This window comes from Lissotriton helveticus, chromosome 5_1 (genome assembly GCF_964261635.1).
Source record: "Lissotriton helveticus chromosome 5_1, aLisHel1.1, whole genome shotgun sequence".
NCBI classification, from domain to species: domain Eukaryota; kingdom Metazoa; phylum Chordata; class Amphibia; order Caudata; family Salamandridae; genus Lissotriton; species Lissotriton helveticus.
In genome coordinates, this window is record NC_136065.1 from 445,909,473 (window position 1) to 445,926,546 (window position 17,074).

General features: G+C 41.8%; 1 protein-coding gene across 1 annotated transcript in view; it reads left to right on the plus strand.

Moving 5' to 3' along the window:
- ARID5B (AT-rich interaction domain 5B) overlaps nt 1-17,074 on the plus strand; it is a 582,615-nt gene that overhangs the window by 86,014 nt on the left and 479,527 nt on the right. The window lies entirely within an intron of this gene.

A 17,074-nucleotide genomic window follows, 5' to 3' on the forward strand; every position in this document is an offset into this window, starting at 1 on the left:
AGAAGAGCCTCATATTTATTAATGTTTTTAAACATTTACCAATCTCTACTGTGAAAATTGATATTTTGTGTTGCATTGGTTTGATAAAAGCTTATCTCTGAGTGCTCAGTTAGTTTGAGCTTTTCATTGAGGTTGATGAGAATGTAAATGAGTGATGGCAAATGTTCATTTGCTGGTCAAATAGCTCACTTAATTTCCACGACGACCCCCAGCGCCTTGAGACCCCTAAGGGTGAGTAGTTTGCGCTTTACAAATACAAATACGGATTTAAAATCTTTTATGGATCCAACTGCTGTTTTGTATGAAATGTGCACGCTTCATGGGCAGGTGGCAAATTAAATGGCAGCTTGTTTGTCAGTTAAAACAGCCTACCTACTTACACGTTTAAAATACATCTTGTAGTACAGAAAGCAATTATAAACAATCTCTTATAGTCCCTAGCTCTGACAAGTAGCTGGATGTCCCTACCAGGGGTTTTAAGGGATGTCCAAACTTTGATGTGAACACCGCAAACAGTAGCTTTTACATTCCCTATACAATTTATTTATTTATAAGGTTAGAATATGATTATCCTTGGTTTGATGATTTGCATGCACAATGAAAACAGAAAGCAAATCCTTCCACCATTTACTGTAAGTGGTTTGCAGTGATGCATTTCCTCTAGGTTTGGGGTTCCCCTTTAGCGCTATTGATTTTTGTAAAATACATTTGCCTGCACAGACAACGCACCTCCCATTTTGAAACTTCCCAATTCCATTCTATTTCTGAACTGTGCAGCTTTAATTTAGCAACTACAGCAGCGTTTCTATTTTGTTACATGTTGGTGCCCACTGCTTTGAGTGTGTAAACCTGCCACTTCTGTTTCTTTTTAGAAGACGGAAGGGACTGTACGTGAGGTGGTCAACAAGTAATTCATCATTATATTATGACGAGTTATAAATGTTGACCAAGGACAAATATGAAAGACTAAATGTACCCTGAATGTAAGATAAACACAAACATATCGTGCCCTTCAAACCTGCAGAAAAAGTAATGTCCCCTTGCCTTGCTGCGTTTCATTTTTGCTTACTCCCTTTGTCACAATGACCACCTAATGAGTCCTCTCTACGTTACTTGCAGTTATGACAGCAAAGGCTGCCCAAGCAGTGAAACTGTAGTTATTCCTACCTTTAGTAACAAAATCCACCTGACCTCTCCTCTAATGTACGCTTTCAGAAATGTCAATAAATCCACTTTTTCCAGCTCTGGCTGAAAGAATTCTACTTATGAGATAAGGTGTTCCTTAAGCAAACACCAAGGACATCTATCTAAATATGCTCATTTGAGTAAGGTTGATACTTCCCTTAGTAAATAAATATAATCCCAATCTTTTTAGCACGCCTCAAAGCAAAATCCTAGTGCAAGAAGAGACACCTTTAAAACAGTCCAAATGTCTGCCCTTTTCTGTACGTCCATTACATTAACAGGATTACATATTAGTTTAGTGACTAGTAGCAGCTTATTCTTGAACAACAAAAAAAAGTAGTAACACATTACAGGGTGAATTTAATAACAATTCATGATACGCTGAGCAGTAACTAAAGTTGCTGCACTGATTTGCTTAAAAGGAAGAAAGAGAAATGGTGCGTATGTTCTAAGAGATTGCGTAGTTTACCTCTCCCCCTGCGTCAGCTCTTCAATCCTGGCTTATAAACTGGACACACTCTCCACCATAGAGCAAACATTCGTTTATGTGATGTCTAGTGTGGGTTGTGTGCAGGAAGAAAAGCTTTCCAGTGCAAAGTAGTATGCTTATACATAGTTTAAGACATTTCCCACATTAGATGTGTGCAGTACAGTACATCAAACATGCAATGGAGTTAGGAAAAATTGAACATTTCTCCTTTTTAACACCTTCCTCGAAGAGGCAATATTTTTGCCTCAAAGCTCTGTCTACTATTTTTTGTAGATTCTGTAGTGTCTTATAAATAAAAGAATGCTGGAACTCTTTTGGTTCTCACTGTACACCGTTGGACTTTGGCGTAAGTGGCGGAGGGACGAATTGAAGGCAGTCTTAGAATGTTGAGCTCTGACTTACATGCAGCGGATTAAAGACATGTAAATCTCCTCTCCATATGTGTCGTGGTTATTGGCAAGTACCTGGGCTTGTAGAACGCTACAGATAGTACTATGCCTCAAAGTTCATAGGTGGTTGCATTGGTTACGCCCATGTTTCTTCTGTGGGACACCCAGTTGAAGCAAAGCATCCCTAGTCCTACATTGCGTTACTTTCGTGCTACTTTCCAGCATGAATAATGTTTTACTCTAGACAGTAAATCTTATATAAACAGTTTTCACTGGTTTGTGTCCCATTTCTGAAGCATTTCCAGTATACATTTTTAGTAAATTTGCTCCCTTATTGTTTATGATTATTACACTGACTGTGCGCCTCTCCAGTTTCCCTCCCTGCGAAAGTCTTCTTTAACATTTAGGTGAATAGAGTTGTTGTTTGGATCCCCTCTGTTGTCTATACTGAAAGAATTATCAGCCAAGTATAATCCATCACTAAGAGAGTTGTTGAAATTCTAATTAGTAGTAGCTGATAGCATTCTCTAAATTCAATGCCTCACTTTGCAACAAGAAGTAATTGCTACAGTTAAAAATATCATAGACTTGTTCTTTCATTTCCCTCATTCTGTACACTTTTCTCTGAATAGCAATTGACTAAATGTTTACTTACATTGGAAAATATTCAGTAAAGGAATTGCAGGGACATAAAGTTAAATGGGATCTATAAATGGAAAGACCTTCCTAGATAACAACCAGGTCATCTTTAGGAATTGATTTGTTTTTCACTTGAAGTGAAAAGTCAAATACCAGGTGTGTCACAAAGTTGTCCTGGAACATTTCAAGTACGTTAATGGATGATCCAGTTTTCTCACTTTGCCCCTACCCCCTGCTTTCTGGGTTCCTTAGGAATTCTTCAGTTTGATCATCTCTATAATATGTCTTGGCAAAATAGCACATTTAACCATAATTTGCTGCGTATTGTGCCCAGTTCTCAGATTTTCTTTACATTTCCAATCCACTTTGCAGACAAAAGATAAGCTGCTTTCTCAGTTGCAAAAAACACCCCAGAAGCAAAAAAACTTTTTTCTCCTGACTGAATGGTATTTCTGAGCTGTTGTTTAGACTCATTGACCATTTGACAGCTATTTCTTCAGCACCATCAAGGGGCCCTTTGATAAGGGAGAAGATGACTTTTTGCCTTGTAGTACTACCGTGCAATATAGCCCTGCTATGAGTCTGTGGTATTGGGGTGTGAAACCAAAGTAGTTCAACTTATGGATCTTTTCTTGCAACACTTTGACGATCTCTCCCAATTAGCACTAATTGCTGCTAAGAATACATTGAGCATCAATGTTATTACAAAGCAGTTAATGGAGATTGACTATGTGCATGATTTAAACATTGGCGGATTGTTACTCCATCTAAAACTTGATGGATATCCTATCAACCTTATTGCAAGTGCCATAGGATTTATTGTACTTGTAATATGATGGATGGAACACTGTTACAGAGTACCTATCTGACAAACTTTAAATCAGGCAGAAAGTTCTTCTTCCTGAGGTCTATTATGGAAAGTATTAGACACCATAGATTGACCATTGAGTGCTAACCTCTACGGGTGATTTTTGTTCTAGTATTCCTTGCGAAGGTAGTGTCTGCTTTTGTGGGACTTTTGTCACTTAGATGCAGACTTCTACCAAGCTATTTTTCAAATGTGTCAATTGAAGAAAAGTGCCCGTTTTGTAGTCATACACGTTTGTGTCAAATGCAGGAAAGAAACACAGCATTTCATTGATAGGTTTTTAGAAGATAATTTTGTTTTACTTTGTCAAATTTACACCAGTCAGACAAAAATGAATATAACCATAGATATTGTTATATTAGCATTTGGTTTGGGGTTAAAATGTATCAATGGTCTCTTATTTAAGGCTGAATGGACAAGTGTCACAATAAACACTAGGCTAGCACTAGATGTCCCATATGTAGTTAGGGGGCAATAAAATCAGAAAAATGTAATACACATTATTTTCAATAATTAAGAATATCTTTTAGCTTAATGCTAATCTTTGTAATCTCTTCATGTCATGGCAGCCAGGGGTAACATTTTGGTCCATTATTAGGTGCCTTGAAAATGGATGAAAATTGTGTGCCTTTTGGAAGCAAAGCACATACATTAGTTTGAAACAATGCTAGATAAGGTATTGCTGGGTTGCACAAGTCATTGGAAGTAGTGTAAATGTTGATTGCCATGTCCCACCATGATTATGTTTTTGTAGTTAGCAATGCTTTGCTGATGATGTCTCAAAGGGATTTTCATTGGTGTTGACACAATTGATGCAAAAAATCTTACCTAATTTCATCCCAAATTTGTGGTCAGTCTTGTTTATTAATGGCAATATGAATGTAAGACTCTCCTAGGCAAGAGTGTTGTCACCAGATCCATAGCGAGTGAAGAAGAGGTGTGTTTGCCATCCCATCCCTAGAATTAAAGGACAAAATTGATTCGTTCATTCTCAGAAGCAACATTGGTACCTATGTTGTTAGAAAGGCGAGCAATGAAAGATTACTAATCTGCAGGTCAGGTATTTGAGTTTCTGATGGAGAAGTGCTTTCCAAACCCCTATATCAAATAAGTAGTTGTAAGGAGAGAGGAGAGAGAGTTTTGTAGTTATTTACAATAGCTTCAAACTGAAATCCATCCTCTCCAACCCTGGAAATGGTCCGAAAGATACTCAAGCATTTCAATGCCTAGAGTAACATCCTTTGGTGTAGGAGAAAGGATTTCTCCATAGGTAAAAATGTTTTATATTTAGTAAAAAAAATGTTTTTGTACATCTCCTCGATGTCATATCGCTGAGCCTGACAAGACTGTAACGTCGGAGTCAGGCATGGCTGGATGTGAAAGGGGAGGAGCAGGGGAGAGTAGTGGGCAGATAGGGATCCGCTGTAAGAGAATAAAGATGTGTTTGACCCCAGCTGGTGCCTGCGTCTTATGGAAATTGCTACACATGAGATTATCACAAGACCAAATAGACAAATATTGTGGCCTCTGTTGCCCAATCTGAGATTATATTATTTTAAAGAATATCTCATCCAGTGATGCTCATTAATAAAACTCAGTACCTTGTAAGGACAGTCCTCTCCAATTTGGGATGTGTCTAAGCCAGTTGTAAGCCATTATTAAGTTTTTAGTTTTCGTCTAAATCTGGCAACTGGAAATTGCATCTCTTTACAGTTTTTAAAAGGGATGTGAAATTGAGTGATACTAAAGAGATCAACAGACAAATGTAGAAGAAGCATTTTAATGATCTTCATATAACCAAAGGTACACAAAACGGAAATAGTGCAACACTTAAGAACTGTGAACCTACTGTCGTAGATTGAGAGGACAGTAGTAGACCAGATCTTAGATGAATCAGGTGTACTTGTGACCCTAGTTATACTACACTCAATATTTTAAACAAAGGAATAACAATACTGCATATTCAGGCACAGCAATTGATCTTGAAAAGGCTCCAGAAATCTCCACGCAGTCCCGCTCCAGGAGGTAGTTGAGGTGTGGACCCAATCTTGCTGGCTACATGGTTCCGGAGACAGTTCTTCCATCAGTCAGTCTTTGTGTGTGTCAGAGAAAAAACATGAGAAGTCCAAGCAGCACCCAGACCATTTCTGCAACTCTCATTCTTGAGCGGAGGTGTCAGGGCATCAGCATGCCTCCAGGGCCCATTCCACCAAGGAACTGATTCCAGCTTTGATCTCCAGTCCATCTGTGACTTTGCAGCTAGACGAGGCCTTTCAAGAGGCCATGGTGACTCTTTGACACGCTTCTGGCTACCTCTTGCTCATTTTCAGGCCCCAGTGATCTGCAGGGACACCCAGTGGGACTGCCGCCCGCAGTTCATCATTATCGATGTCAAGCCCCTCGGAACTCGCTTCCGGGTGACCAGCACAGAAATCCATGGTGGTCTCTTGAGTCTTGATGCCAGCACAGATGCAGGAGGATGTAGCATAACTCACTGTGATGTCCAACTCCCATCCAGCTTCATCTCGTCTTCAACCATGGCCTTGTTCAGATGGTGATACACCACAACCTGGACTGATTCTAAATGACTGAGAATATACTCACCACCATGCATCTATGCACAGACATTACAATAACTTTTTGGCTCAGACTCTGACCAGAGCCAGCCGGATGTATGACGTTACAACGCAGGCTATTACAACGCCTGCCTTTACAACGCGGTTTTTACATCGCAATCCATTACAACGCATAGTGCTTTTGGGTGTTGGATAGTGAATAGTTTAATTTACTATTCCAACTCCAGTCCCCGTGGACACTAGGGAAGGTTATTGGATAGTAAATTAACCTATTCACTATCCTAGAGCTCCCCCAGCGCAATGCGTTGTAATAGTTTGCGTTGGAATGACCGCGTTGTAATGGTAGTGCGTTGTAAAAGTTTCGTTGTAAAGGTTGTTTACCGAGCCAGCCATATAGAGATGACAATGGTGAGGGTATGGAAGAGTTTGCCTCACTCTCTGTTGACGACTGGTACATGGACCTGCAGGATGCCAGTGGGATTCACATCAGACCCGATACTGGGTTGATTTCCCACCCTGAGTAAGAGAAAGCCTGCTGAGATCCTTGGCCTCCACTATAGAGGCAGAGATGAATGTAACTTGGCCAGACAATGACCGAACCTCTTTTGCCCTTCAATGAAGCCCTCTCTGACACAATGTTGGGCAATGTTGGGCACTTGAGCTAAAACATGTTCTGGCCTACTAGGTAACTGATACGTTGCCCGCTGCCAGAGACCTGCCCCAGGTAACCGTGATATCTTTACTCACCGTCCCACCCCTGAAAGTCTGGTGGTATAGGCATCCACCCATAAAGTGTGCCTTCACGCCTTCCCTACAACTCTCCCTGACAGAGAGTCTAAACAGATGGATCCATTGGGTAAGCATATGTTCCCCTCGGCCAGCCTTACTTTGTCATCAGTTAACACAAGCGTTCGGCTCAGTCTCTACACCCATGCACAATGGGACATGGTGGTGAAATCTTGTCTGTGGTCACAGGTGTCTTACGTGTACTTCTTTAGCACAATATGGATGCGATGTGGCCAAATTTGTTCTCCGCTTGGGGATGAACCCTAAGAATTGTCTGGGCAGGGTTGTAGGAGCCAGCATGATGCTTTGATGCTGCATGAGGTTTACTGGCTCTCTGGGGACATCCATGTGTCCATAATGGACATCCTTTTTATGACTCCTGCCTGTTTGGTGAAAAGGCGTCCTTCCCCCCCTATTCCCCCCCTCCAAAAATGTTCCACTTTCAAAGATATGTGAGAGTACTTCGGTACCAACAACGTTAGGTTCCACTACCCACACAACTGGCCTTCCAGCCCTTTCGTGATTGGGGACGTGGGCCCAAAAGACAATAACCTGGCTATCAGGGAAAGCTCTCTTCTCATTCTTTGCCTTCTCCCCTCCACAACCTCAAAACACCGTTAATTTACCCGCAGCAGCACACCACCATCTGGTAGGAAGCAGGATCAGCCACTTTCTGCAGGTATAGCAGCACATTACATTCTACAAATTATCCTGAAGATTGTCCAATGGGGTTACACCCTGCCATCCCTTTTTGATCCACCACACCAGCCACATATATCAAACCACTTCTCTGAGGACCATATGTCTATTTTATGCCAGAAAGTCTATTTGGCCAAAGAAGCTATTGAGAGGGTGCCAGCCTTGGACTTAATACTGGGTGCTATTTCCACTATGTCCTTATGCCAAAAGAAGATAAGGCCTCCGTCCTATCATGGACTTTCATCTTCTCAGCACCTTCCTGTGCAAGGACAAATCCAAAATGCTTACCCTGACCCAGGTTCTCTCTGCCCTGAATCTCAGAGACAGGATGGTATGCTGGACCTGGAGGACACTTCTTTTCACATCCCTATCCTGTGATTCAAGGTAGGTCACACGTACTTTGCCTTGCATGCTTTCGGGCCTCACATGTACCCCTCGGGTGTTCACAAAGGTAATGGGGGTGGTCGCTGCCCATATTCGGAGCTCGGGATACCAGTGTTCCCCCTATCTCAAAGAGAGGCTGTTGAGGGTAGACTCACTTCCGTTAGTCTCAGACCACCTCCAGATAATGGCAAACCTCCTGACATCATTGTGGAATTTTCATTCAACCGGTCTGAGTTGCACCTGACTTCATTCATCAAGGCCATACTGGATATGATGCACATTCGAGCCTTTCTTCTGGACCAATGAGTCCAGGACATTCAGGATATGATCCCGAAGTTCAGCCTGTCTTCTGGGGCAGCTCTGAGGCTTCTTGACCAACTAGTATCCTGCATCCTGCTCTCTGACCATACAAGCTTTACTGTGGGATCTGAAGTTTTATTTGGCCTAGTACCAAGGGAACTTGTCAGATTTCATTGAAGTGTTTGAGCAGGCATCAAAAGATCTGCCATGGTGGCTGCTCAACTTTAGTTTAGCCAGTGGCAGACACCTATGGTTACACCACACAGAGTTTATGTGGTGACGGGTAGGTCGCTACTGGGTAGGGGAGGTCATCTGGGAGAGATGGATATCACAGGTCCATGAACTTTGGTGGAGACCCACCTCTACTATTTTCTGGAGATGCAGGTGATTTGCTTGCATTAAATACCTACCTGCCCTCCATTCATTGGATATTGGTGCAGGTATTAACATATCCAGTCAGGCGCCTTGGCAAATCCTCAAGGTGAGGAATCTGCAGTTAGAGTATCCACCAGAAAGAGGATTGCCAAGGATAAGTAACTTATGGTCTGGCTCTAACCAAATTAGGCCACTAAACCATGGTCTGCAAATAGGAGGCACCAAGAACTGAGCTAGCTGTAACGAATATATGATGTTACTTAGCCTTCCGTTACTATGCAGGTATTTACTTAGAAGTTTGTACTTCGCAAATACCATTATTAAGCATGATTTTAGTGTGCATGCTTTTACTTTGCAAATATATACAAATACATTAAAAATGCTTTTACTTCGCAATTAATTATTACGCATACCATTATAACGTGTTATTGGTACTTTCAAACAAAAAATTATTCGTAATAGTAACCTATCCCCTGGCACACACCCTAAACCCTAAATATAACCCCTACACCCCAAAACCCTAACCCACCCTGACCCCTGTACCCCAAAACCATAAACGCACCCTGAACCCTCAAAATACCCCATGCACCCCAAAACCCTAACCCACCCTGACCTCTTAAAATACCCCAGTACCCCAAAACCTATACGCACCCTGAACCCTAAAATTACCCCCTACACCCCTAAATAACATAACCCACCCTGACCCTTAAAATAACCCCACCACCCCAAAACCTAAACGCACCCTGAACCCCAAAAATATCCCCTACACCCCAAAACCCGATCTCACCCTGACCCCGAAAAATTTCCCAGTACCCCAAAACTAAATGCACCCTGAACCTCAAAAATACCGCAGCACCCCAAAACCTTTAACGCACCCTAAACCCTCAAAATACCCCATGCACCCAAAACCTTGACCCCTAAAAATACCCCAGTACCCCAAACATAAAAGCAACTGAACCCTAAAATTACACCAACACCCCAAAACCTAAACACAATTTTACACAGTAACTCCATTATGCATTGTAAGTGCATGCTAAGTAATGGAACATGCGCAGTAAATGCATGCTAAGTAAATGCTTGCTACGTAATGGCATCTGCTAACTAAAATATGCTTAGTAATGGTAATACGAAGTAATGACCGCGTAGTAAAGGCAGAATACCGCTGTAACCGTCAACACTTACATGCAAAGCTTGAACATTTTACATCACAACACCACAGATTGATACAAAATGCGTAATTAGAGATAAGAAATGCATAATGTATACTGGAAAAATAAGTAGAAGCGAATAACAAAGCAATAACTCTATAATACTGTAAATGGCATGTCTACAAGCTCATTTGTAATTCAGAGGGACACTCCAAGATCAAGGTTGCCCATGGAATTTTATGCTCTGATCTTTTTATACCTGTCTATAGTAGTTTAATAGGTTCTCATTTGTGGCCAAAAGTCTGCTGACCAGCTCAGTTTTCTTTGTCCAAGAAATCAGCTGAAATTGAATAGTGTGGTCAACAGTAACTGACGTTTAATACTATGAAATGAACCAGAATAACTATAGACAAATTCATCTTTCATTTATTTTAGAATAACACTACTGTATTTAACACTTGCTCTTTTTCCTGCTTTTTAGGTCGAGCGACCTATCTCAATGCGCATGCGCATTGAGAGGAGCGAGATATATAGGGGCTTATCGAGAGTTTACCTAACTGGCGATTCCACTGGCGATTTCTTGCAGTGCATGTGAAAGCGCGTGCACAATGCCACCAGCCGCCTGCCTGCCTCGCATTACCACATCAAAGGTGGCCGCGTCTCAGGCCCCTGCTGCTTCACACCCTCATGCCGCTCTCCCCGCTCCACCCCCTCCACTGCCCGCCGTGTCGCATTTCTCCTCGTACTTTCACTTTGACGGCCGCAGGCCGTCTCTCGTGTTTCTCCTCCCCCCTCCCAGTGTTTTTTTTTTTAAAAATAGGCCTTTCTCTCGGCCCTAACCCCCCCCCACACGCGCCTCTCCCTGGGCCCCCACCCTTGCACTGACCTATCATACACTCTCTCCATCGGGCCCGCCCTCACCCCAAACACTCTCAGCCTGTCTCTCTTCCACATACAGCGCCCTCTCGCTCACCATTCCCATTAAATCTACAGCGCTTTCCCCATCTATCTGCACCCTCTCTAGTGGGCTTACCCTCGCCCCCCATAAGCACACTCACCATGTCTCTCATTCACATATTATAGCGCCCTCTCGCTCTGCATTCCCATTAAGCTATAGCGCTTTACTCAATTACACTATCTCTTTAGTGAGCCTCCCCTCACTCCTCAATACCCGCTCATAGCCGTCTCACCCCCTCACACTGCACCATCAGCCCTCCTCTGTTTCATTCCTGCCCTCTGCCTCCTGCTCCCCCTGTGCCCTCTCCACGCCGCTGCGCTCCGGCCTCTTCCATGCTGTTGTTACTGCCCCCTCTTTCCGTCTGCCCCCTCTTTATCCAGACCCATATGGCTGCTGCAGGAGGCGGCTCAGCTGGCGAGACACTGATATCCCCCTGGAGGGCAGCCTCCGCCCCCGCCTTGCATGTGCCCTCCTGCGGACACCAGCAACGCCTCCTGCCGCCTCTATTGGCAGAAATCAGAGACAGCTGAACAGGGAGCAGTCCCTTCGGAACTATGCAAGCCTAGTGCCAGCCTGACTCGAGGGATGCGCCACCTACCCCACCACCGAAAAGAGAAACTAGGTGATTTAACAATGTTTATATAGCGCCATCACCAATAGTTGATATTATAGCGCTGTGCAGCACGAAACTACAGATGACAATATCAGACAAGAAGCACTGCAGGATAAAAGATTGTTTATTTCTATATGATGTGGGTGTTATCCGATGCTTCTGTTGTGCTACCTTTGCTACATGCTTTTGTTGTGTTGTGCTTCTTATGTTATATTCTTCTGTTAGGCTGTCCTGTTCTGTGCTTCTGTTCTGTCACGGCTAGAAACACCACTGTGACTGGTGAGCCTAATTCATTTGCACTTTCATTTTTTTTAAAACACACAGGAACTTAGTCTTGGTCTGTTATATAATAGTCAGTAAAAACAATTTCCGTTTCTGTAGGTGCTTTTACCTCCCGAACAACATACTCGGGACGAAATTGAGATGGTTTTAGTGCCTGGCAGCTTTTTCTTCGCTTGTGTCTAGTTTGGTTATCCAAGTGCACTTCAATGTGTTTGTGTGTGTGCGCGTCACCTCCCAAAAGCGACACTCTCAGCCTTTTTCAGTTAAAACGTCTCTGGGATGAAATTGAGGTGTTTTTAATGCATGTTATTTTTTAATTTGACTCTTGCGTCTAATTGAGTTATCCGAGTGCACTTCAATGTGTTTGTGTGTGAGCGCATCTGAGCAGTCTGATGAAAGCAGGTTGTCACATTTACAATGCAATGGGTCTCGCATTTGCGAGAGTTTATCCTATTGGCATTGTAAATGACAATGCCTTTTATTTATTTGTTTAAAAAAACAGCACATTAATAAAAGGTATTGTAGTCTACAATGCCAATAGCTCAAACTCTAGTAAATGCGAGACCTATTGCATTTTCAATGCTTGTTACCTTTTTCACTATTGATCATAGTCTTAAGAGGCAACGACTTTCATATGGTTTATTTACTTGGTTGAGAAAACACTTTATATATCAGTTTAAATCTATCTAATACACATGTTTTTCTCAATCAAGTCATGGCCTACTAGTGGTGTTCCCTGTATACAGTTCTTAAGATCTAGTAAAATAATACTTTCCAGCAAATAAATGTCATGTCTCTTCGATATATATGCTACTCTCCCAATCGCTGGTATCCCCCGCCTCTGGTAACTGCGAGCCTGTGGCGGAGTAGTGAACCCTTAATATTCCACAGCACTCCAATCCACTTATCCCGCAAATTTTGCAAAAAAGAAAGACGGGTCACAGCTCAATTGCTTGCAGCATGTTTTTTTATTTTCAAAATGGCAGCAAAATCAGCCCAATGCTTTTTGGAGCCTGTAGCCCCTGTAGAGGCAGTATGCTAGAAAATTCCTCAAAATACATTGACTTATTTTTAAGACCCTTTATACAGTCTCTTCCCTTTACATAAGAGACAGAAGCTCATTGCTGATATAGAGTGGGAAGAAAGTTGTTTACTCCTATATCTTGACTTGAACAGTCTGTATACTTGCATACCCCATGGTTTGGAAATTAGTGCACATACACACTTTATGAGAGCTTGGTCATTACCAAATATTTTTCATAGTGAGATGCTCTTAGATATGATGTATGCATGCTTAACAATCAATTTTCCATGTTTGACCAAGAGATCTATAGGCAAACCCAGGGGATAGCGATAGGGACCTGCTTCACCCCCATCTATGCCGGTCTCTACCTAGGCTAGTAGAAAGAGCAGGTCGTCAGTAACATCAAGTAATTTCATCACCATTTTGCCCTCTGGGTGTGCTATATTAACAACATTTTCTGTATATGGAAGGGCAGTAGAGAAGAAGCTCATGAATGTATTGACATTCTGAATGAAAATTTATTAAATCTCAGCTTCATGAGTCATATACGTCAAACGGAAGTTGAATTCCTGGACGTACGATTGAAGGTATGCAACAACAAATTGGAAGTAGCCTCTTTCGTAAAAAGACAGCAGGCAATAGCCTGCTGCATGCAGGGAGTTGTCCATCCTAAGAACTTTAATTGAAAGTGTACCATATGGCAAACTATTTAGAGCCAAATGAAACTGCAGTTCGGAAGTAACATTCCTGGAAGAGAGGAATGTTATGAAGCTGAGATTTAAAGAAAGAGGGTACTAGGGCGTAGAACAGGCATGTATGAAAGTCAAAGGCATCCAAAGAGAATGTCTACTTGTCCAAAAGCAAGAGAAGCGTTAAATATTTAACCTTTGAGATTTAGAAACTTGTTTAGTAGCTAAGCAAGGGAGGTGCAGTGTTGTTTGATATAAATTTGGCAATTAGACAGATAAGTTCTTGGCCCCACAGATTGGAGATAACCCACAGGTGACATTCAGAAGATCTGCTTCTTTGAAGGATACTCTCAGTAACAGTCTAGTGCAATCCGGAGAAGGCCCTAACAGCATACATGGCGGTGCATGTAAAGCCTGTAATTTTAGTCCAAACTATCAAAAGAGGATCAGCCTTATATAATCACAAAGCATCTTACCTGTAATTCAGACATTCGCGTTTATGCATTTTGCTGCCGGTATGAGATGTATTACATAGGCAGAACGATTCATAAAGTGAAAAAAAATGTTTTGGGGCACATGAGAGCGATCACCAATGAAGATAAGCAATATTCCATAGCAAGACATTTTAAACAAAGACATGATTAAAACCTGGGTCTTCTACAATTTTGTTTGCTGGATAAATTCCTATCTGAAAAAGCAATAGAAAACAGGGGTTAAGAAGACTAATGTCTAGATTGATTATCAGATATAGAACCTGGAACCCTAAGGGATTAACCCCTTCCATGCTCGTGATGGAACCATTTCGTCATGAGTCACGGTTGGGCTGTGCTGCTGACGGAATGGTTCCGTCACGACCACGCTTGGAATGTCCAGCACAGGGCTGGAATTCGTGCCGCACAGAAGCGGTTAAACAAAGATCAAGAACTATCAGTCCTGTTAGGCTGATTTTATGAAACAGTATATAGATTAACATTAGACCACTGAGCAACTAGAATTATTATTATTTTTTGTATTTTAAAGTCGCTTCTATGTTTTGAGTCTTGGTGAGTTGAGTTTGCTGGTGTTAGCAGGACCCGTGATCAGGAAGCTTTGGGCTCCAAAACGCACCAGGCTGATTTTGCTGCAAGGAATTGAGCCATGGGCCATCATTCTTTTTTACAAAAGTTTTGTGAAAAGTGGATTGGAGTGGTGTGGAATATATATCACAACCACAAAATGAAACACAACTGCGGGGGTGAAGAGATCCAATTTAATCAAAACCAACAAGACGCCTCTCGGCATCTTGCCGGTTTTCAAATGTTGGTAACACTTCCCAGTTGCAATCAACATGCTTTCAAAATATCTCACCATTTTGTTATTGGCTGATCTTTTGAGTGGCCAGGGAGAAAGGACTATATATTATCTCCACACTGAAAGTGCATTAGCAGCGCCATGCGGACAGCTGCTAAGAGAATTTCTTTGGCCAAATGATGTCCGTTGGCCCTATAAAAGATGTATGTCCCTTATTTTTCAAAATACGTTCTTAATTGCCACAGTGGGCACGGGCTACATCACACCCACCTGTATGATAATGGCACTGCCTTTTATATCAGTGCGCACAAACACTTTCTCCGCTCAATGGTTGTGTCTCATAGTTTTAAAATCAAGTAGTCCTCGCAGCCCCTACATCCAACCACATAGTTGCCCTTTAGGTGACAATACTCGCAAGCGTCGGCATCTTAACCATCGCTCTTCATGCAGTCATGATCAGACTTCTGTCGACAGGCACGCCATTACTGTTTGGCTAGTGGGGGTCCGGAAGTATTTCAATAACTTGAATACATAGTCCAAAAGCCACAACCTGCTGAACTACTTGAGGACAGGCGCCTCTAAGCGTGCTAGTGGACGCACGCAAATATTAAAAAAACACTGCTCCAAGAAACGGAATGAAGCACAACTGTGAGGCTGTAGAGATCCAATGTATCCAAAACCAACATGGCGCGTTTCGGCCTCTTGCCTTTTTCAAATGATGGGAGCACTTTCCCGGTCGCTGGGGGGTAGTTATTGTTAGGACCTAGTTTTCATATGGAAAGCGTTTTTTAATTTCCTGATCACTTTGGTGCCATTTGACGAATCTTCCCCAAATTTCCCCCAAAAATAGTTTACTGCTTTGTCTAGTTCTCCATGGAATGTTTTGGGATGAGCCTTGAGGCAGGTGCAAAAGGGGAGGAGTCAAACAATGCTATACGGAATTACACCACATTTGGGAGAAAAGTAGCTCCTAGTCCAGAGAGAGCCCTTTTAGTGAATTGTTGTAAATCCGTTCAGTAGTTTTGGAGTTGAAGTTGTAAAAATGCACTCTTAAATTTCTCTTATGTTTTCACTGAAGGGTACCCTCTAGGATTTGTCGGGAAAATGGTTAATGAGATCCATATAATGCAGTGTGTGCCCCACCCCGGTTGTAATTTACATGCATTTGCACACTTAAGTTACTAGTGAATGTCCATACATTACTGCTGTAGAAAGGGTAGGATAGGAAGGGTCACAATTTATTTACCTTTGTTCTCAGAGGGGACTGGAGGAAGAAAGAGTGAGTTAAGCCAATAATTTAGAGATTTCTAGGGCTCATTCAAAAGCGTTTAAAGCGAACAAAATTAGGCTTAAAGGCAGCAAGCTGACTAGGTTTAAAGCTAGCACAATTAGGCTTAACATCATCAAACGGATCTTGGAAATGTGTAGAGGAAACTGGTAATCTTGCACACGTTTCAGCTCTCACTATATCAAATCACTATGGGATTCCATTGGCTCCTACAGCAAAGATAGATTTATTTAAATCACAAATTGCTCAACATTTTGTTAGAATAGCACTAGGCATCCTAGCAGCTCCTGTCAAACTCATCAACAGATCAGAAACCTATTGACCTCATACTAAACATTTCTACAAAATTGATTCTCTTGCAATGGATATCTCTGAAGGTATCCTCTTTCACATTTGGCCATCTTGGCTTATCCTATTAAGGGGTGGTCAAAAACCTTTATGTTCTCTGCAAGCTATCTCATGTCACACATTTCTATCTATGGCATAGCATTTATTGAACACCTTCAAAAAGTTGACCCTCCATGACCTTCAAGTACTTTTCAATTACATAATATTTTATTCCAACTTAACATAATAGCAATCATTGTTATTTTACTGACTTTCTCAGTGACCACTCGTTTAGCCCACCTGTATGCACCCATTTTCCACTTTAACCCCTCTACTCACAGTTCTGGAAAATCCACCTTAATTTAGGTTTAGTTGTAAGTGGAATTTAGTGATACCATTTCACCAATACTTAATTTGCTGAACCATGATTTTCAAATTCTGATTCGGTTACCAGCATTTTACAGTTGACCTGTCAATTAAGCCAACACCAAATAGGAATTATTCAGTGAGTCTAAGATCCAATCTCATGAGAATTAGTCATTTTATGTAAAGACTAGGTGCAAATAGATATTGTTTGTTATATTTTTAGCCAGTCATAAATAAAAATACAGCTTTCTTCAAATGGGACATTTAGCAAGATTGAATTTTAAATTTCCTACTATGCCTTCAATGTGTAATCGCACATACATGTTTCCATTCATTAACAAATCGAGAGTGGAAGTATGTAAATTGCATACAGACAACTTCAGCAATTAGCCATGGAT